Raw genomic sequence first — 22,275 nt, forward strand, 5'->3', positions numbered from 1 at the left:
AAGGATCTTAGGAGTGAAAAACCCAAACAAAAACAAATAGAACACCCAACTAAGCATGACTCTGAAAATACATTTTGATGTGTCACCTTTTTACAACTTTGAAAACAACCTTTTCCTGTAGTGAATCAAATAAATGTATTTTTAACCCTAAACCTTTACTTCGAACCAACTTGACCTCAGGACATCTGGTACACAAAAGGTACTGCACTACCAAGGACATGAAGAGTTCTTGTTATGCTCAACTCCCAGGTGAGTTCAAGGGATCTCAAAGGATAACAGCACAATCCTTTACTAAACTGTATGGCTCATGCAGGAATTGGGTGGGTCATTGCAGGGATCCAGGTGAAGGAGGAATTTGCATGACAAACCTTGGGCAGGCTACCTCCTTGGTACTCATTTTATTCTAAGCATGTCCAAACCTTGAGTCCTCACGGAATTCTGCAGTGAACATGAAGATGGCATATGAGTCACCAAAACACAGGGCAGGAGAAGCTTTTGAATTCAGCTACAGCCTGATTTGAACTGACAGAGAAGCCATTTGACTTTAGCGACCATAGCAGGTCATGCTGTATTTTTGACCAAGATTTACATCTGCTTTACCATGAAGAGCTTTATGTTTCCAGTGGATTACCACCACAGTCCAGGAATGACAGTCAGTTTCGAAAAAAATTAAAAGCAAAAAGAGAAAATTTTTATTTCAAGGTAACATTTGGCTTGTAGCAGAAATATCATCCCAGGGCCTACTCAGAAATATGAATTTACATCAGTATACACTGATGAGATAAACACAGATATATCTTTCTCTAGTCCTATTTAATCTTGTTTAACATCACTTGCGAAGGGGAATGACACAGCAATCGCAATAGCAGAAAAAAAATCAAGGGAAGATTTCCCACCCCTGCCTCCAAGTAGTTTTTTTGCTGATCATTTGGATCAATGTTTGTCTTCAGCACCAACTTCCTCTCTGGGTACATAAACAAGGACATATAATTTTCCTCCCTATAATACCTAAAACACTTTCTAGAGGAATTTAACAGGTGTTGGCATCAAATGTTCAAGGACTCTGTGTAGACTGGTTGAACACTGTGTACTGTTTAATCTTCCAGAAGAGGAAAATATCCAAATTATTCTGTTCTTGGTATTCATATCACATGCCTGGCAAAGAGCAAACCTGTTAACACACTGACTACACGTGAGCACTGCTTGGCTTCCGACAGCAGATTCACATTCCAGCTGGTGAGGAGTTACCACCCCTCCCTTAGATGATTCCCTCACTGCTAGTCAAAACTCTCCTCTTGATGTGGGGAAAGATTTGTCCCAATGATCTTGAAAATTATTATAATTTGAAATTATAAAACCTGGAGTTAGAACAATAAGTGTTGGATAAAGAGCAATGATCAAAAAAGAACACATTGCTCATCCATAGAGATGGCTGAGAAATTGACCATTTGCCACTCTTTGGAAAAAAAAACCACCAAAACATCCCACAACAAAAGCAAACAAAATCAATAGGGTCATCACCGAAGCAAGCCCAGGGCAAAGATAAAAGCAGTTTTCAAGATTTTTCAATGTGTAGCAGAATGGGAAGAACCCAGCCTAACCCAGAAACTAGCCCAGTGCAAAGCAAAATCACTGAGACAACCAAGTACCCAAGTGCTGCAAGGTCTCAACAGATAACACCATAAAGATACAGTTTAATTCTTATAAAAGGGCTGGTCTACGGAGTCCCACAAGCAATACCAAGGCACTGGAGACCAGACAGGTCATTTTCCACTGAGGAACATATTCATAAGAGAAGGCACAGAACACCCAAGGAAAGGCAACAGATAAAACCAGGGATTTTTCTGGAGTATCTAATTTTTCTGCATTAGTGATTTTTTTTAAGTTCTGATTGGAAAATGTTTTATGCAAGTGTACAATTTTGCTTTCAGTTCTCCCTGTTTCTTGGCTTGATTGCTCTATTCAACAGAATTACTAACACACAAATTATGTAGAGTAACATACATAAATGGAGTAACATTTAAAACTAGGAAGTAATCATAGAGCAAGATATCTATCTTTTAAACCAAGGTTTTGTCTGGACAGTGATAGAACCTGCCATAATACTTCAGTCACCCATATCTGAAATCTGTCCTGTAAAATTGGATGCTTCAAATCACTACAACACTGCACGTTGCGGAATATAAACTAAAATTATTTTTACTTGCCATCTGAGAAATGTTTGCTATTTATACTGCATTATAATTCTAATGCATACTCTCCACCTTAAAACCATTTACATATATTTGGCACTGGAATAAAAGGAAAAAAAGGTTTCTGCATTCCAACTCCTTTAATAATACTGGTGAGATCACATTAAAACAAAGGACCCCCTGCCAGACAGATAAGGGAAATTATTAAGACTGTTAAATGAAGTATTGATGGATTACCTCTTCAAGAACTAAACCTCAAGACTTTTGGAGGTGATACGTAATCATCCACCCACCAAACGTTCAAAACAGCATCCTCCCAGGCAAGAATTCACAGCATTGAACTGACAGTGTTGAAACATGCTGTAATCCTAGATGCTATGTTTGCTTTTTCCTCATCTACAGTGAAGAACGCAAGAGGCAAAACTATCACTGTAATCCAAACATGAGAAAAACTTACTTTAAACAAAACCCTTTTCTAACATGAGCTCTTGGAAACCCATTGCAACTAAGCCCAAATCCACAAGGATGCCAGCTTAATTTACTACTGCTCCTTTGCCTTTCTCCTCACCCTATTCCCTATTTAAATCAAATAAAGCAAACAGCCAGGACTGGAAAAAAACAAAGACATCAATTTGCACAAAAACATCTCACTGCTAGCACCAAGTATAGCAGACATCTTTCATTGCATCCCACCTCAGACCCAGCCCAGTAGCACATGCCAGCAGAGGATCATAAGAAGCAGCATAGAGAGAAAGGCACCTCTGAACTTCTGATAAATCCAAATTTTAGGACTTTGGTTTGCATCCCTCTGTTCTCTGCTGCAAGCTGTTTTAAAATAAATATACTTAATTTGTTATGTGGCAGACTCAGATCAGTAGAAGGTTAATGTGGTCCATAGTGGGATGAAGCAGTTCCTGAAGAAGCACAGAAAAGCCATCTCCACTTCCAGCGTGAGAAGACAGCCTTGCGCAGATGGTGCAGATGAGACATACCCGAGCAGATTTATCATGAGTCACAGCCCAAATTTGGCATTTCAAGAAGTACAGTGTAGCTCCAAAATGTATAAGATCAGTCAAACAAGGAGTAAATCAAATGTGAATTTACTGATAAGTAAAAGTATAAAATGACACTCTTGTTAGTAGGATGCATTTACTTAAAAACAGTAAACAAATTGTATCAATATTCAATGCTCCCAGAAAGCAGGATCTGCTCCTACAACATGTAGCAAAAATAGTTTGACCAGCTTCCATGAAATCCAGTGTAAAACAACGTATGACACTTCTGTCAGCAGAAAGGCTTTTTCACGGTAAAACATTAAGAGACAATCAAATACAATCCCCCTGACACTCCACTCTCTGGCCTGCAGATGACCAATACACAATACCTGAAGGCATGCAAGAAAACCTTTAAGTCTTGCAGCAAAATAGGAAGTAGTTTCCCCCATTTTATCTGCCCCCCAATGTTTATTTATTTTTTTAGAGGGTGAAGCATGTTTAGTGTGCACTGCTTGAAAATGCAAGGAAAGAACAACAAGCAAATAACTTCCCAAAAGCATCTCAGAGGGTTTTGGCTGTAAAGCAAGAAAACTGAGGTCAAGAGATTGGGGTTAGCTTGTTTCCCATAGCAGAAAAGTGAAATGAAGAAATTCACCTTCTTTTCACACCTTTAGATTAGGTTTCCGTTTTAAACATTTAGCTCAGACCTATGCTGAATCAAACAGGGCCAAATGCAAGCATTCTACACCTGAACCATGAGAAGCCTCCACTCCTGTTTACCACATTTCAGCAGGTGAAGGAGACTGCTCTGACCACCTAGATTTACTTTGTAAAGCTGTAAAATACCTAATGAGCATACTTCATGATGCAATAGTTGTCATTTTTGCTTTCTTTGTCTTAACTGCTGAGTTGTCTTATCTGACAACAGTTTGATTTTAAAGATTCAAAGTTACTGAAGCAACCTCTCCTGCTCTCCATCCCTCAAATACATACCATCTCCTAATTCCCATTTTTCTCCTCTCTTTACTTTCAAAGAGTGAATAAAATTCAAGACAAAGCCCTCTGACATTAAATCCAGATTCGTTAAAATCATGAGAAAAATCCTAAGAGTTACAGAAATTTAGAGAAGGCGAAAAGCTTCATCTTGAAGTTACAAACAAGCACAAAATTCAAACCATTCTTTGCTGGAACTAAGTGACCATGTAAGAAGTTAGGAAGGAATACAATTCCAACAAAATTGAATACTGGATTTTACAACGTATGCTACTGTTTAATTATTAGCTTAAGGATATCACAGAATATTAAACATTCAGTAGAGACTGACACATCCTGGCAGTTCAACTTGCAGTGCTCATGTCCAGGAACCAGCATCATTATCTTATCTGACTCTTTTTTTCCTTGCACTGTCCCATACTACAGGGAATTTGGGTTACTTCTGGAAAAATATAAGAGGACTAGAAAGCAATATGAGATTATACCAGACTCACCTAACAGAACACTTATTTCACAAAGCCATTTGCTAATCGGTGTACTCAAAAACAAAAAGAATTATTTTCCTGAAAAATTATAGCTTTACAAAGATTTTAAGTACAGGTGCATCATTTTACCACTGCTGTATTTTTATCTGGTATGCTATAAAGCCCCTTCCCCTTTGTAAACACACCTGATGATGATGTCCCAGGTTTATGCAGTGTGAGAGTGAAAACCAGGCCTTCTACCACTGGTTTTTAAAAGTCATCAAACATCAGGAAATATGTTCCTCTGCAAAGTCCCACAGGATTTTGCTGCTGTTTAAATGTGACAATTTTTTTCACATGTGAATTACTGTTTTATGATTTGCCTTAAAAAAAATCAAAAGCCTGGAAGCCATTTAGGCTGTTAAAAATTAATGATCAGAGGCCTTTTAGCTGTTACTTTATACTCAAATATCAATAGGACCTCTGTGAACGATTTGATTAACATGAGCAGAATTGATGGGAGGTGCCCACACAGCTCCTTCTCACCATGTCTAAGTGTACCTCAGTAATTGTACAAACACCTGCTGCCTTCCACATGATGCACGAGCAATGCTTCCAGCACGAGCCTCTGAGCTCAGGTGGAGATGCACCTGAAGGCACATCCTTGTCAGAGAAGCAGGCAAGGTTCTTCTTCCCTAATCCTCAACACACACACACGCCACACACTTACATGTGAATGCTTAGGTAATAAGTCATGAATAAGCACTTGAGCTGGGAACTTTATCTTTCATATTATTCAAATAATGAACTTAGGCAAGATATTCCAAGAATTAAATTACACATGATAGGCCAAAAGCAATCATGGTAGAAATACTACTCTGGGAAAAAAAAAAAAAATTATGTACACACATACGCATATCTGTCCCCCAAACCAGGCAAATAATACACAGCACTCTTAATTAAAAAAAGGGGGATCATTTCTCAGCCCCTTGTTGCCATCTCTTCTAGCAGCACCCACACAGTAGTTATATACAGCAAAGCAAAACATTTTTAGGACTGTTTCCACCTGCAAAGAGACCAGGCAAATCAGAAGTAAAAACAAAGCGCTAAAATAAATCAAATTTAATTAGAGCAGCACTTCTTCTTTCCTTCCAATCCATGAACTTCAGTGCTAGGTTTTAGGACCCCTTCTGTATCTGCTGGGGAAGAAGAACAAAGTAGCTGCAAGCTCCTGGGCCAGGCCATGGGCTGCGCCTGGGAAGGTGTGACACCAGCCCATGCAGTGCTGCCAAAAGCTTCCTTCATCATGATTCCTTCTTCCTGCTGGAATACATTCCAACTCTGAATGTGTAAAATTAGTTGGAAAATGCCCTTTGCAAATATATCAACTGCAGAGTAACAATTTTTGCTTGTCACAACAGAGACACGCTGGAGCAGCCAGCAGCTGACACTCAAGGACTTCACCTGTCACTACTGGCATTCCTGCAAAGAAGCACACAACAAAAACTGAACCTTAGGCTAAAGCCACCAAATCCTACAAATTCCCATCTGCAGGTGAGCATGCAGTAAGGGAGCCAACAGCATCAGCCACATAAAAATGGAACTCATTCTTTCAAGTCTGGGCTATACAGAATTTATCCGTGCTCTCCATGCCCAGCCAAACAATTGAATCAACTTATTTTATTCACTCCTGGAGATGCCCAGTCACAAGATGTTAGTTCTGCCAACTGGGCTCAAATACAGACTCAGGAGGACACAGCTCCAGGGCTGACATGATCTGGATCTGTCACTACGCCTCCTAATTCCCTTTGAATTTCACTCCAGCTCAGGAAGCCTGAAGCTGGCTATAAGCAGGAGCTCATGCCAAACAGAAGAGGCAACCTTCATGGTTTGCATGGTATGGCTTATACATTAGGGAAGAGCTGGTCTACAAATCTACAATTTTCTACTGAAAAATGAAGGTTTCTGTCTCTCTTTCCTCGCTTTTCTTTTTTAAATATCTTTGTCTGTTCCTAAGTTGATAGTGTTAGGCTGGGAGAAGTGCTCAACTTCAAAACTGAATTAGTATCATTGCTAGTGATCAACAAAGCAAACAAAAACGATGAATCCTATTAGACATCAGTTAGTCAAGAAAAGCACTAACAGTCAAACTAGCAGCAGCAAAATTCTGATTCCTGCAGAAAAGCTGGGCAACAACCCTGGGTACAAGTGGCTCCGGTTTCAGCCTGGCTCGTCCCAGCTCAGCATACTCCATCAGCCAGACACTTAGAACAAAGTTTCCAGGTTCCTCTGATGGGTCCCTTACCATGCAGTTAGACAGATTCAAGCCAGTTAAAGATGTAAATGAAAAATGCATTTGTATTAAAAATCCCCAAACCTGACCTGCCAATGCCATCCCATAAAAAAGCTATCGTTTTAGCTACCTGCTAAAAAGGCAGGTTAAACTAAATCTCTAGTGCTGCCCCATTTTTTTGAGCTGGTACCTGTCCATTTTCTCCAGAGTGCTGTGGTAGTACAAGGCAAATACATCCAAGGCAAAGACTGCAAATGAACTTCAGCAACGTCAGCGACAATCACAACTGGAACTTAGAGCCTACTTTTTTTCCAGAGATCCCTTATTTAGACTTCACAACAAATGAGAGTAAAAGAGGAATGTCATTAGTGAAGTCAGTAGATAGCTGGCAGGGATGCAACTTTGTAGAATACAAAATATTAAATAATCAGGTCAAACTTCCAGTACTAGAGCTGGGTTACTGTCTATGTACTCAGTCAAACAGCTATCGCGAAAAATTCCTGAGATAAAAATGTAAAGTTTCTTTTCATATTTTCTATTTTTAATTGACTTTTAAAATAGGTATTTCAAAAGCAGACATAAATTTGTTTGTAGCAATTCCTTTACTGCTTTCTTAAATGACTTGGGGCATCTTGGTTAGGGCAACAGGATTCTCCCAAGAAAATGTTATAATTTCTGAAATAATCTTATATGGTGGGGTATTCCCCAGAACACACAGAAAAGAAAGATCTACAGCCACAGTCCTATGGTCAGTATTAACATCTGCTAGCATACAAATTCCAGATAAAAATACACCATTCTGAGAGTTTCAGAACACTCAGACCAAGTTTTCTATAATCAGCATCAAACACTGAATGAGCAGGGAGGCCCACAAATAGTGCTATTAAGATCACTCTCTAGAACAATGATTCCAGAAAAAGTAATATACACAGTCTAGAGATCTGAAGAAGCAGTATAATTAAATATGACTATAAACTCCTAAGCAAAAGAGACCAACACTACACTACCCAGAATGGGATCTTGAGTACCATGAACACAGCCCAGGACAGCCCCACACAGCTCACTGGCTGTGACCCCCCACACCAGCAAGGATGGGGCTGGCTGCAACCACTGGATGCCTCAGGCTGTGGGCAAGGAGAGAGGGAGCACCATAAAAGAAAAGAAAAAAGTGCATTACATAAAGTAATCATCTATCCACAGAAAGGGCTATGAAAATGGATGTTTCTCACACCTTTAAAAATATTCAAAAGCAAAAAGATGCACCCACTTTGAAGTAACATCCTTTTCTGTAATACATTCAAATTGTCTGCACAAAACCTAGATCATTAACTCCTTATTCTGAATCTAAGGATTTTGTAAAGGAGATAACCTTATAAATAACAAAAAACAATACACAGGATTTTCATTAAATATAAGCACTCAAAACCAAGCAAATTTCAGCTGTATCTGGATTGCCAGTTGTGACCAGAGCATTTACAACATTCCCTCAAATCACAACACCAACTTTAGCAGAGAAGGGACGTGGTTCATCCACCTGCTTCTCCAAAGAATGACAGGTGAATGAGAAAGTGCTTTTAATGCTGGCCTCCTTCTCTCCACGTCTGCCATTCTTGAGAACAGGGAGGTCCAGGCTGGAGCAGACAGGAAAGAGAGGGGCCCCAGTGTGAAAACAGCCTTCACTGGTACAACACAAAGGCAGTCAGGATGACTCATCCGTAACAGAGAAAGCATCACTTCAGTTTTTTGTTAACATAATAGCTTGTCAAAACATAACATAAGGCTTTACTAAGTTCTTGGGCTGGAATGTAAATGTGTATACAAGCTATGGCCACCTGAAGCAGTTGAGACACTCTGTCCACGCAAGGAAGACTGGCTGCACAGGCAGCACACCTTGAGGGAAAGAAGGGAAGAAGAGATCCCCTCAGGATGGGTGAATAAAAAGAAAAATATTTTTAAATGAAACAAACTCCCTGTAAAGAGTAAAGTCTTTAACAGGACTTAATTCTTGTAATTTCTGTATATTTATCTGAGGCAATACATTACTGTCCCATGCAGTGCTTCCATCTCATTGTGTGTTCCATCAATAAAATTGAATTTTGACCATGCACCCACAATATATGTACATTTACAAATAAAATATTTATCATTTTTAATTTAAAATTTATTTATAAAATACATATATTTTCTGCTATTTTCCTTCCCTTCCTTCCCAAGGGATCATCTTGCACACCCCATTTTGGAGAGTATTGGTCCAATAGAAGGAGCTTTACAAAAAATCATTTACTGAAGAGATTCCAAAAGACATCACATATTAAGATGAAAATGTAGCTAACAAGGCACCTGTTTCCTAGAGACATATCAGTTTTTCCACAATTTCTGCACAGAAACACTGATCCCACAAAGATTCTCCCAGGATGTACCCATAAGCAAAGACAATGTTCTCCAGATCCCCAAAACTAGAGAACATTCAAGTATCTCCTCAATACTCAATACTGTCTAAACGTCTGGAAAAGAGTTCCTGTAAGGCCCTATACCCAGGGCCTCAAATCACAGGTTTCTGGGGTCTGACTCCCTGCAATGCTACATTCTCAAACTGAAATACTGGACCAAAATTTTTCCTGCAAAGGGACAGCACACACAAGCCAGCCACTGCTATTTAGGGGGAAAAAACCCCCCACAACAACCAACAAAAAAACTAACAAAAATACCCTACTGACAAACAAAACCTCAACATATATGCAGAGACTGTGTTTGAAGTGCTGTATCATTGCACTCGTGTTTTTTCCAGAAAACCAAAATTCTCACTTAGCTCCTTTTTCTCTGCATTTACAGATGATGAATCTGTTCTAAAATTGTGTGTTCCTTTCACATTGGATTTCACTAGCTACAGCTGTACTACACAGTTTCTCACTGAACCATATAATTAAGTTACATTTTCAGCTGACTACATCAATTGATCTTCAGATGCAATAACTGCATGTGCAGACTGACATTCCGGACGTGCACAGCTACTCTTGGCTGTACTCTGCTTCCACTGAAACAAATGGCAAAGCTCCCTTTAACTCCACAACTGAAAAACACTTCTTGGAGAAAAAACACAAAAAACCCTAGCCAAAAAAAACAAACTAACAGTACTAATTAAACACTTCCAGGAAACAAGCAAATTCAGTGAAAGCAGCTGGTGAACAGCAATTGATAACCTTGGGACAAGTCCCTGACTGTTGCAGAGCTGTGTCTATGTGGTCAATGCAAAGGGAAGAGCCCTGCAATGCAACAGGCAGACCCAAGAACAGGGTTCATCTAAGATTTTGATGTATTTATCAGTGTTGACAATTTATTTTCATAACTATTATTTTTCATGAGACTAAAAGACTGTTTTACTTCTTTGTTTCAGACTATTCACATTAACAACAACTTGAAGAAATAACCAACAAGAAATTAACAACATTTTGAAGGCACAATGATGCCTTCTAAATTCTTCCATTGGAGAACAGACAGAAATGATCCTTTTGGACAAACTGAACTCTCAGATAAGGATTTAGTCTAGACTATAAGAATGTTTCAGTTTAAGTAGAATGTTTTTCTTTTAAATAATAATTACAGATATTTGCAAGTCAAGTAATCTAATAGAAGCCTCTCCATAATAAGCAGTCCTAACTCAAGAATTTACTTCCTGTGGCATACTGCAAGTCTATTCCTGCTTTCACAGACCAGGTACATTTTTGGGTTCTAGGAACAGCCAGAAAAGTGCTCCAGTCACTTCACTAAAATATTTATTAAACTTACACAAAAACCAATTAAGTCATGTCTTGATGAATGTTTCTTGGTGGCACGTATTTTTCTTAGAAAGAATTTGAAAATATTATTCCCAGTACCTTGAATGAGTAAAGACATTTTTAAAATTATTTCTAAACCAGACTGAGATCAAGTGACTATACCGCACTACATGAATCTGAAATTCCTGGTCTCTGCAATATCGAAGTGATAAATCCTAATGGGTTCTGGACCTGTAAGGTATGAAAGATACATTTCACTCCCTGTTCATGAGCGACCAGAATAGACTTTTGAGTCTATTCACCAATTTCTCAGCACTACCCCAGTCATCTAGGAATAGTATTACAGCAGCTGTTCTGACCTCAAAGCTTTCAGCATTTGTTGGGATCTCAAGGCAAGAACGAGGCATCATGTGAAGGCCTTTCTAAACTAAACCCAGTAAATGGCAAATCTCAGAGCTTGGCAGCATCAGCAGCTCTTGTAGTGATGTCCTAGAACAGCCCTGAAGAACTGCACCAAAGCATTGCCTCAGAGCACCGAAAAGCATGGCTTAAACCCCAGCCAGTCCATCCAGCGGCGGCTCTTGGCGCAAAGCCCGTGCCAAGGCACCACACAAACTGCCCACAGCAGGAGCCTCGTGCCTGCAAGGCACCACTGCTGACTTGCTTGTGCCAGTCACCAGGCTGCCTCCCCGTTTGGGTGCATCACCTTAAAGCTATTTTAATGCACACCACATGGCCACTCATTCTTTCCCTCTTCTGCATCCGTTTGCTTCCTCTTCTCTCCCCTGTTTAACAACAGCAGCCCCAGCCTCCTCCTCCATCCAGCCTGCCTTGCAGGCTGGCAATAGCATTAACAGAATTCAGTTTTTAGCACTTCATCTCAGTCAGCTCATTTCTAATTTTGCTCCTATAGCTCTGCATTGTACTGTTTCTCTGTGTCTTTCTGCTTTTGCTATCTCACCACACTTCTGTTGCCAGGCAAACTGCTTAACTTGTGCATTGCAGTTTCAGGGACAAGCCCTCCACCCTTAAAAGCGAGGTGGGAAAAACATATGCAACACTTTTGCAGTAAAACAATTCCTCTCTGGTGCAGCACCTGCAAGGTAATGTAGAGGAAGCCTTAACCAGCTCATTTGCCTTTAAAAATGACATATTTCAACAGCTCTGGAAGAGTTTTCTAGCAGAAACGGAACAAAACCAGCAATTAGCAAATCGACCCAGCAATCACCAGCCATCAGCCCAGCTTGTGGATCACCCCCTGCATAAGAGCTGCTTGCTACACTTGCACCCTTCTGTCAGCAGCCGCAGCACTAGTCTCACCCACCAGTCTTTCCTGGTCACTGGTGCCAACAGTTTTTCCTCTCAGGAGTTCTTCAATCAAGCATAAGCAGGGCACAACCCTTGGGCTGGCCAGGGCCTTCCACCTTCTCCAGTCCCCAGGATAAACACTGACATCAGGGTAGCATTTTTTCCAGTGTTAAGGATGAAGCACTGAGAGGGAAAACCTCCACACAAAACAGCACAGGAAACACACACAGTTATTGGGATGGTTTCCAGCTGCCAATGACCACCAGTCAAGTCTTCAGCCACCAATGTCACTCACACCCTCCCAAACACTGTCCAGCACCACTTTTCTTACCACTTCTCTTTTCAAGTCACCTGTGGCTCTTTTGGTCAGAACTCAAGAAGTTTCCAATCACTTTTACTGAAATGACATCCAATGATGAAACAAAAAAAGGGTGGGCTTTTGACTTTTTAAAGAGAATTGTGATTGGTCCTCTAGCACTACAACACACCTGGTGTTCACACACCAAATGGCACACTGCTACCATGAGTATGCACAGCCAACCAGTTGCAAGCCCATACTGGAACATCCAGCACCCCGAGAACAGGGAAGGTCCCAAAGAACATGAGCCACACCAGCGAGAGCAGACAGAACAGCATCATGGAACAGTCAACACAACACTACTACACTAGCTTTGGGACTTTAACAGGAGGGCATATATGTTCTTTTCCAAATTCATGATTAAACACCACATTAGTAAGAAAAAACCCAACAAAATCCCCACCAAGGTTTAATGTACAGTGCCTAGAACAGATAGTACCATATGTGCAAAATGCTCCTTTTTCCTGAGCTGATTTTTCTGGTAATTCTGGTATAAAATACTTATTTCCCAGGTTTCCCCATCTTAGTAAAGTTTTTCCCTGCACAGGTCAAAGAGATAAATTTGTATCTGGAGAATTATTTTCTCCTATTTGGAAGTCAAACCACCTTTGTACCAGACTAATGATACATGCATAGAAGAGATTTATTTTTTCAGAACCTCCACCTCCAAGCCATATATATTTCCAAAGACTCACATTTTCAAACAATCCAAAGCAAAGCCACTTAAACTGACTTCAACAGATGTAAAATTAAACCCTAAGGTAATAACTCATATGAACAATCAATATTTCATATATATTGCAAGCTGAGATACCTCAATAGTTTATCAGAAAAAAAGGCTAGTCCTCCAACCCCCATGAAGTCATATCCCAGCTCTTTTGTGTAAAGGCAAAGAACAGCAAGACAACATAGAAAACTCCAGCAATATTTGTGTCATAGATTGTATACACCAACTCAATTATACTGGTGTAAGGGAATTTTTAAGAGGCAAGGTTAGACTTCTAGCTTTTCTAAAATTTAGTTGTCCCATGAATGTCAAATCCTCCTGAAAAAGATCCGATTTAATCTAATATCCCTGATGTCCAGACTTCAAAGGAAGTTTGTCAGCATTAAACTTTCAGAGCCTCACTACTACATTGTATAAGATGATGGATGTCATCACCTTTGGTAAATTCTGATAAAAAGACTAGCACAGACAGTATGGATTTTACTGCATATTTTGTCAGCTTATTTTTAAAATCTAAAGGTTCTGAGTTGTGAAGTTTCATCGAACATTTGTTTCATGGAACATTTGTTTTCAAAACCAACTGAAACATTAGCATTCAAATTCTTCTACAGGCTCCACAAGAAATGTACACTACAACTAAAAGGAAAAAAAATCTTAGCAAAATTCTTTAGGCTTCCAGATAGCTGACGTCAGAGTTCAGAAGTAAATGGTCCAAACAGCATTTTGCAACATAAAGTATTTTAACAGATGTAATTATAAAAATTGTCACTAACTTTTTACTTTTGTGCATTAGGATTTTCTTGGCTTTTCTTTCACTTTTATAACCTAATTTCTAATTTTTTTTTACCCTGAAGAGAAGGAAGACAGCAATCTCTGCACCTCCTTAACACCACAAACTAGGGCACAAACTGAGTTCTCTTTCCCCCTTATGTCGTGGCATATAATGCATTTTTTCACTTAAAACCACTAGTTCTAGAATCAATATTTTTAAATACCCAGCCTAAGAAGTTATAAAAAGATTTCCATTAAGAATAGATTATACTTCAACATAATGCTAAAAAAACCACCCACTTATTTCTGCTAAGTTTTATTTTTGCTCTGTGGTATCAACTGGCCCTTGCTTTAGCACATTCATAATTAGGAACAATGGCAGTGATGCTCTCATGAAGGTCAATACAGAGCTTCATTGTCTCCTCTGCATTTCAGAAGACTGCAATGATAGCAGCAGAGACGATGAAACTTGGTTTCTCTCCTCCTTATGCCCCTTGAAACACCAAAACACCATGCCTGTCTCTGTCCCAGATATCACCACAGTCTCTGTGTTCTCCCCTTTTCTGATGGAACAAATCTGCTGAGATTATTTCCAGCTCCTTCTGCACAAGCTTTCTTTCAGGGAAGGAGCCAGCTTGTGTAATGGCCAATCCCTAGATAAGCATCTGCTGACTCACTGACCAATACACCCACTCTGGCAGACAACCAGGCCTGGCCAACAAGAACAGATAAATCAAGGTATTTTCAACAAGTTGGAGAGCACTCATCTTGGAGCTCAACTCCTTGGATAAGTTTGGCTTCAAAATTTTCCTCTGCAGACTTCAAGCTATGGATCTACCCCTGAGAGATGTGATAGACAAGCGTGCATTAGTCCTTCAATTTTGACTTCACTTTTTCCACAGAGTTATGTGGGGCTTTTGTTTGTTCTATAAAATCAGTTGCACTTTAATACATATTTTGAATCAGGCAAAGGATAATACACTTCCGATCTTTTCACCCCAATTATGGTATTTTCAACTTCAATAATCTAGAATAAGATAATGGAAAGAAAGAGACTGATAATGAAAATACTACTCTTTACAATTACAGCACAAAGTTAAGACCAAGCAGAGCAGGCAAGTTAAAAATGTCATCCTTGCCTTGAACCAGCTGTCCTGAAAGGTTTCTGCACATGTGAGGTCTCAAATAGCTGCTTCACTTGGTCTGTCATACCTTAATGGAAAGTTATTCTAAAACATATACACATACATGAATATTTACAATTAATAAATCAAATTCATATATACACATATATGAATATTTACAATTATATAAATATATTCTAATACTTACACAGATATATTTAGAGAGGGAGACAGACACCCAAAAATCCCTACAGTGTTTCTGACAAGGAAGCATTACTTTCTGTATACATGAAATTTAGCAGGCTTTTCTTTTCACTGCTTGTGTTATGAAATGACATATAAACATTAAACTCATAAGGAACAATAAATTCCATTAATACAGTCATCTCACAATTAAGTATTTATGTATATACTGCAGAAAGCTCATAGATATTTTATAACTCCTTGGGGGCTGAATAAAATTAAATCAAAGGAAAAAGGAAATGTGGTGACGCAAATGCTCCCTCCTTTAATTAATCAGAATTAATCAAAATAAAAGTAAGTAATCCTCTAACAGTCAAAGCAGCACTAGGGTGAACATGATGATATAGTAAATAACCCAGCAGAAGTACAAATGCTCCAAGTACAGTCACCCCCTAATTAAATGGGCTTTCACAGAATCCTTTTTGGGTATTTTACAGAGCAACTGTGAGAAACGACCTTCAAGATCCACTTTTAAATTTTAGCCTTGTTAGTTTGAAACCATGGGTTGCTGCTCCTCTGAAGTGAGGAGGCTGCCCCTTTGCAAAGGGCAATATTCCAAAGTCACGGTCACCACATCACTCCCCAGCTGCTTCCCTGGGGCTGTCCCACCACGAGGGCTGTCACAGCTCTGTCACCAGGTACCAGCTCCACCTAGCACACCTATTTTGTAGGCACACACACACGGCATCAGGCAGTTCTGCCACTGCTCAGCTAATTGGATACCTGCTTAATTACAACCCCAGCCAAGATAATGTTTTCTAAATGGGTGAAAGTGCAGAGCATCTCCACAGCTACTAACAAGGCTGTCACAATCTCTGGTTAGAGTGGTGTAAGCACCATCAAGCAGTAATACGTGAAAAGCTGCAGCCAAGTGCTATAACCAATGTACCCAACTGCTATGAAAGTACAAGTGTTCTAAAAAGTATACTTGTGAGTTCTGAAGCCAGAGAAGTTAATTATCTAGTCAGACTGCTGATGTACCACCTATCCTTATGTGTGATTGAAATATCTCAGTATCAAGACATTTGTGTTTCTACAAGTATTTTGGTGTCTCTGGTGCGTTCACATGGAAGTCTGGAACACAAGATAGGAGCTACATTCATTTCCCTGATGGAGCATTGAATTACCCACCATCTCATGGAAGATTTGAGCTTCATTTTTCATTTGAATTAACAACAGTTTTACTTTTCAAGCCTCTGCTCTTTTTCTGCTTTTCTTCACTAGAGAAAAGAGTTCCTTTTTTCCATGCATATTTTCATAAATCTAGTAAGTTCATTTCTCAACCTTTTTTTTTTTTTTTTTTTTTTTTTTTAACCAGATAGGCTACATCCAAGTCTCCCGCTCTAAGACACTTTCTTAGTCTTTGGAGTAACTTCCACAGCCCCCTTCTTCACCCTGCAGCTCTTCTAATATTCTTTAAAGGATACTGACACCAAAACACTACCCAGTGCCTATGCAATGTGATATGCAGAGGTAGAACCTATTCACCCTGCAGTTCTGGGGCATGTTAGAGAGACATCAGAGAGATATGGCCAGGTTACCTGTAAAGCACAGTGGGTTTTTTCATCAACATCTCAGCTTAAAAACAAGGCTCAAGCTATCAGAACCCCAAAGCCTTCAGCTCTGCCCACTTATGCCAAGGAGTGATAAATCTCTGAAATCTTCGGCATTGTCTCCTCTCCTGCTCTCTCCTCTTTCAAAGCACACCAGCTTATTAACCTCATGCTTTGAGAGTGGAAAGGTCTCCACTGGAAGTGACTTGCCCTGTCCTGTGTCTGCTCCCATTGGGTGTGTCCCTGTAGTTTTCCTTTCTCATCCCAAGGAGTGTGACAGCCACCTCAAATTTTGTCAAGGTGACTTCAAAATGCAGTATAAAGTTGTAAGTGCTGTGTCTGTGCTCTGCACCACGGAAACTGCAAAACTGAAGAGAAATCCTATAAATCAAAAGTCTGTGTTATTTTAATAGACTTCCCGTGCTAGCTGCAGTCTCTGCAGAATTATAAAACCATTTGGCAGCATGCTACACACCAGTAATTACCAGAGCAGGAAACGCTCAATAATACAGAAATAACTCATAGTCATTACAGATACAAACTATGATGTGAAGATAGACAGATTTCTTTTTACCTTTTTCTTTATATACCAAGCAGAAAAACAAGGAATCTTTATCCCGAACAAAAGAGCTGCATGCAACTCTCCCCACAGCGCTCCTCACTACTGACAAATGCCACCAGGCTGTCAGGGAGCCTGCAAAGTACCCTCAGGGGGCAGCTATCAGACTTGTCCAAGCTTTCAGTCCTGGAATAATGGGCAATTCTGCAAAACAGATACCTTGCCTATGTGGACCAAAGGGATAAAAGGGCCAAATTCAGCCCTGTAACAAAGCAGCAGCAATGCTATTGCCTTCACAACACTGCAAGGGTTTATATTTAGTTTTTAAACAAAGCATTGGATATATTGCAACCTTCATATAAAATAATCACTCAACCACTCAATTATCACAACCACTCAATTATCACAACCACTCAAGGGAATTCTGTAGTTTATGCAGCATTTTTAATTACTCAGTATAAAAAAAGGCCCAATTTTGATCTAAGAAGTGACAGTTTGACGAAATCTCCTAAGAAACAAGACTTCTCAAGCGCTGAATCTTTATCAAGGCTTTCCCATCTGCATGAACAGTGAAGCAGTGAAAATACACAATAAGGAATTTTACCAGGCCCAAACCATGGAGGCCATGGAAGATGATACACTGTTTGTAGCAAGAAGATCATAATGTATCTCTATTTAGCATATGCATGTGTGCCTATTTGCTCTAGATGCATGTATAATGAGCCCTAGTATAAATGAGAAATCATATGAAGGATTAAACATCAATTGCCTGTCCTCCTACACTTCCCATCCCTCTGCCAGGTCCTGATTAAAACAGAAGGCACAGTAGCAATGGTTGGAAACAGACTCTGAAATTGAAATAAGAGAGGAAAATAGCCATTTTCTTTTTGTAGCAAAACCTATAAAAGCCACATTAGTATTTGACTGTCAACAAATACCACCATATTCTGAAATTAGGAAAGCCTCATGGTTTTAACAGGATCTAGAAGGCGCCGAAAAATGAGGATTATTAAAACTTGAAGATGTGACAACTATATTTGATGATGGAAGTCAGTGTTATGAAAATAATTGTTTTAATATTTCTCAGGCATCCCACATATTATAACTATTTCTCAGTGACTAGGAGGGTTTCACACAATCTTTAAGTGTAATCTTTTGCTAGCTTCACCATCTGGGAGTTCACAGACAGTATTTAATCTTCCTGGCTTTTTTCCAAGAGACTTACTGTAGGTCTGTGGCATGTGTTTCTTTTAACAATCAAATTTGGGGGTGATTTTGTTCTTGACTGTAGCTTAAAATACCTCACTATCAAAATAATATTAGGGAGATCAGGTCTTCAGAGAGCAACAGCATCTTTTATGGCAATAGTTGACAGAGCTCTAACTTTGCATGATGCTTTCCCCAAAGTATGCAGAAACTTCTTCAGAAATGAACAAATGCAGAAAACTTCTAACTACAGGCAGATAAACCATAAAAAACCAAACTGCTGGTAGAACACAGGGCACCACATGAGACAAGAACAGCACTAGTTGGTGAGGTGCTGCAAGAAAGGCCATACTAGGAATGAAGTGGGGCAAAGGAGGAGAGCAGAGTACAAGTCAGGCCATAAAGCCATTCTACATATCTAGGGATATTCCTGCCATTATGCATATCTGTATCTCCAGCTTTTGCCATTATGCATATCCAGAAGAGTTACTGTAAGTTTGATTTATCAGGTCCTTTTTTTTCTTCATTTGGTTCTGGATTTTTCAGGGATTTGTTTTAAAATCCCTCAGAAAAATCACGGCCAGGAAGATGATGGGAAGATATGAAAGATATTCCAAACCTTCACCAACAGTCTGGAGCAAAGTTTCTGGGTGTAGAGTCACCCACACAATTCCTACTGCTCTGGACAGAGTCTACTGTATTCAAAGCACATGTAAATTTCAAAATTCCTACAGCTCTGCCCACCAAAGCATTTATTAGAAACAGTGTTGTTTCCACCCAAGGCAGGGGGTTGGCACTGCATGATCTTTAAGGTCTCTTTCAACACAAACCATTCCATGATTCTCTGAATCTCTTCTGGCACAGCTCAGTTTCAGATTTTTTTGTTTTGTTTTGTTTGGTGGTTGTTGTTGTGTGGGCGGGTTTTGTTGTTGTTTTTCTTTTGTTGGTTTTGGTTTTGTTTTAATGCATTGGGAGTTTGTTGCTTACAAAGATTTTGGTGAGACTGATGCTTATTTGAGGGCTCAAGAACTAAGGGCAGAAAAAGAATGTGAGTTTAAGGTAAGTGCAACACATGAGTTGCATAGAACATGTTGCTGTTTCAGATGCCTGCTAGTTTTGGGGATAAGGATTTCTTGGTCTGAGGCCAAACCTCAGCAGTTTGACAAGATTTAAGAAATCAAGGCATGATGACAATTTCCTTGTCCCCTAACACTCCACAGGACAAATGGACAGCACAGCCACACTGGACATCACAGACTACAAGCTGGCTGAGGAAATAATATTGTCTCTCTTTAGACAGAACTGTTCTGTTTCATGTTGATTTGCCACACAACTAATTCAAAGGAAAAACGATCAACGTAATTCACAAAACATATCTGTCACACTGCAAGATCAGACCAGCTGAAAAATAGAGCAACATGGCTTTTTTTATCTCATATAGTACTCAAGTCAAGTGGCAGCACTCTTAGCTATAATTAGAAGTTTTCCATTTTATTCAACTGTTACAAACGAACAGCATGAGACTTCACAGGAGCAATTTCATGGGAAGGGCCAAAGGAAAATAATAAGCAAAAGAAAACAAAACACTTTCACAAACACAACTACCCACAGTATGGCAACCTGCTGGGCACACTTAATAAGGAGAGGCTTTGTTTCAGACAAAGGTCATGGGTTTGTTTTCTTAAAAAAACCTGTCTAAAATGGCTTTTTTCTAAACATTATCTAATAGGTCATTACCAACACATACAGATGAAATCTAAACTCTCAGCTGTGGTGCACATTCCTCAGCCGCTAACACCAGCTAAGGCAGCTGCTCACACAGGAAGCCCTTATCTGCAACAAGGCAGCACTAGTAATGGTCCTAGACTTCAATAAATTGTCAAATTCTTATGTTCAGATTTCTAGACCAAATTCCTTTTCACAGCTATTTGAGGGGAAACTTTTTTTTTAGCTACACTGTCAGACTACTCTGCCATTCAATGGACATATTTCACTCTTTTGTAATCGAAACTGCATCCATGAAATGTGGAGGACAAGAGGGGTAGAAGTCAGCTTTGCAGTCACATCACCCTTCACCTCCTTCTTCAGAAGATCTGAAGACATCTTACACAGCACATGGAGAGACTGTGACAAGTCAAAGCTTTCTATAGCAAATCCTTCCCATCAGCTGCGGACCACCGCAGAAGATCTAGCCCCCACTCCATAGCTATGCTACCACTGGCTTCCTTGTCCCCAAAAAGTAACACTGCTGATGCAAAAATGAAAGCTTTTATAGCTCTGCATCTCTGGGCAGCAAAGCATAAGGTGAACAGACACAGGCGACAGGGAGGGCCTTTCCTACAATCCATCCAAAGTTGATCAAGGGTACACACAGCTTACACAGCTACCTGGAAGTATATTATTTCTAAAACTTCAAGTTATTGTTCAGATTTCGTGTTGTTTCCGAAAAAAACAAGTTGGAACTCTTTCACCTTCATTTTTAAGCCTCCAATCACACTTCCTCCCATAGCCCCACAGATGTACATTTTACTTAGCTAAATTTGCACAGTGGACCAGGTTTACTTTGGTGATGAATACTGGATAAGTGCTGATCTGCAGATATGCATCATGCATTCTTCCCTCTTTCTGACACAGGAGAATAATAGCTTATGAAGAAGTTCTAGCAGGAGCATTCCCAAACAAGCTTTTTTTATGCCTTATATATGGAAGATCTCATCTCTTTCCACAAATTCCAAACATGCTTTTTACTTTGGTTAAGATAAGCTCTCTGAAAAAATGCTACCATAGCGCCATGCGTGACTTTGGTCCCTCACTGCACTGTGACACACTACTGGGAGCACCAAGTGCTTTCGTACTGCAAGTGCCTTCCTCTGCACAGACAACACATCCCACCTGTTCTAATTCCTTGAGAGTATAACTACTTCCTTGTCAATACTTTAGCTCCTCCAGGTCTTGTTAAAGATCTCACTAGGGAAAGAGTTTTCAGATTCCATTCTTATTTCCAAAGTGAACACCACCTTGCCACTCCCCCAGACTGAGCTATTTGTTCAATGATTCTTTATGACTAATCCATTCACTAGTCACAGATCTTTGGTGCCTTCTAACCTGCCTGTAACAATGCTGGCTTGTTTACTATAGTAGGATGATCACTTGATTTTTGTGAAGTCTTTTTCAAACAGTAATCTTGAAACACTGGGGAAAACAGCATAGAGCCCCACAGGTCTGCGATGCTTCTGAGCAGCTGTGACTCAACAGGAGAAGAGGGGGGGAAAATGGTATCTGGATATAACCTCTCCTGCCTTTTTTCCCCAAAATATGCGCTAAAATATTACACAAGAACTGAAAGACAAAGGATAAGATGTTACATGATGCCAGTAGCCAGCAGTAATTATTTTTCTTCTTGCTGAGGTAGCCTTTCTCAAATTCTTTTCTGGGGAAAAGTTTTTACTCTGGAATACCATCAAATAAGCACATCCATCTTTAAACAAAAAAAAAAAATTGCCTTCTCCAATATTTAAATATACACTCCTAAAATGAAAATACTGCCCACTATTAAAAGAGCTTTTTTTTTTTTTTTTAAAGGAAGTTCTTCCCATGCAGAAAAAGTACATACCAGTTTTTGGTAGTTTGTGCTGCCACTTTTGTTTTCTATTGCAGTCTCCAGGAAAGGGCCCTGACCTACCTTTTGGTATTTCCTCTGTGCACTGGTTTTG

At 39.6% G+C, this 22,275-nt stretch overlaps 1 protein-coding gene across 1 annotated transcript in view; it reads right to left on the bottom strand.

Annotated features, from left to right (window-relative positions):
* The window catches only part of PPM1H (protein phosphatase, Mg2+/Mn2+ dependent 1H), a 131,184-nt gene that overhangs the window by 94,269 nt on the left and 14,640 nt on the right, over positions 1-22,275 (bottom strand). The gene's annotated exons all lie outside the window — the stretch shown is intronic.

Source organism: Pyrgilauda ruficollis, unplaced genomic scaffold, assembly GCF_017590135.1.
Source record: "Pyrgilauda ruficollis isolate IOZ18807 unplaced genomic scaffold, ASM1759013v1 scaffold19, whole genome shotgun sequence".
Lineage (NCBI taxonomy): Eukaryota > Metazoa > Chordata > Aves > Passeriformes > Passeridae > Pyrgilauda > Pyrgilauda ruficollis.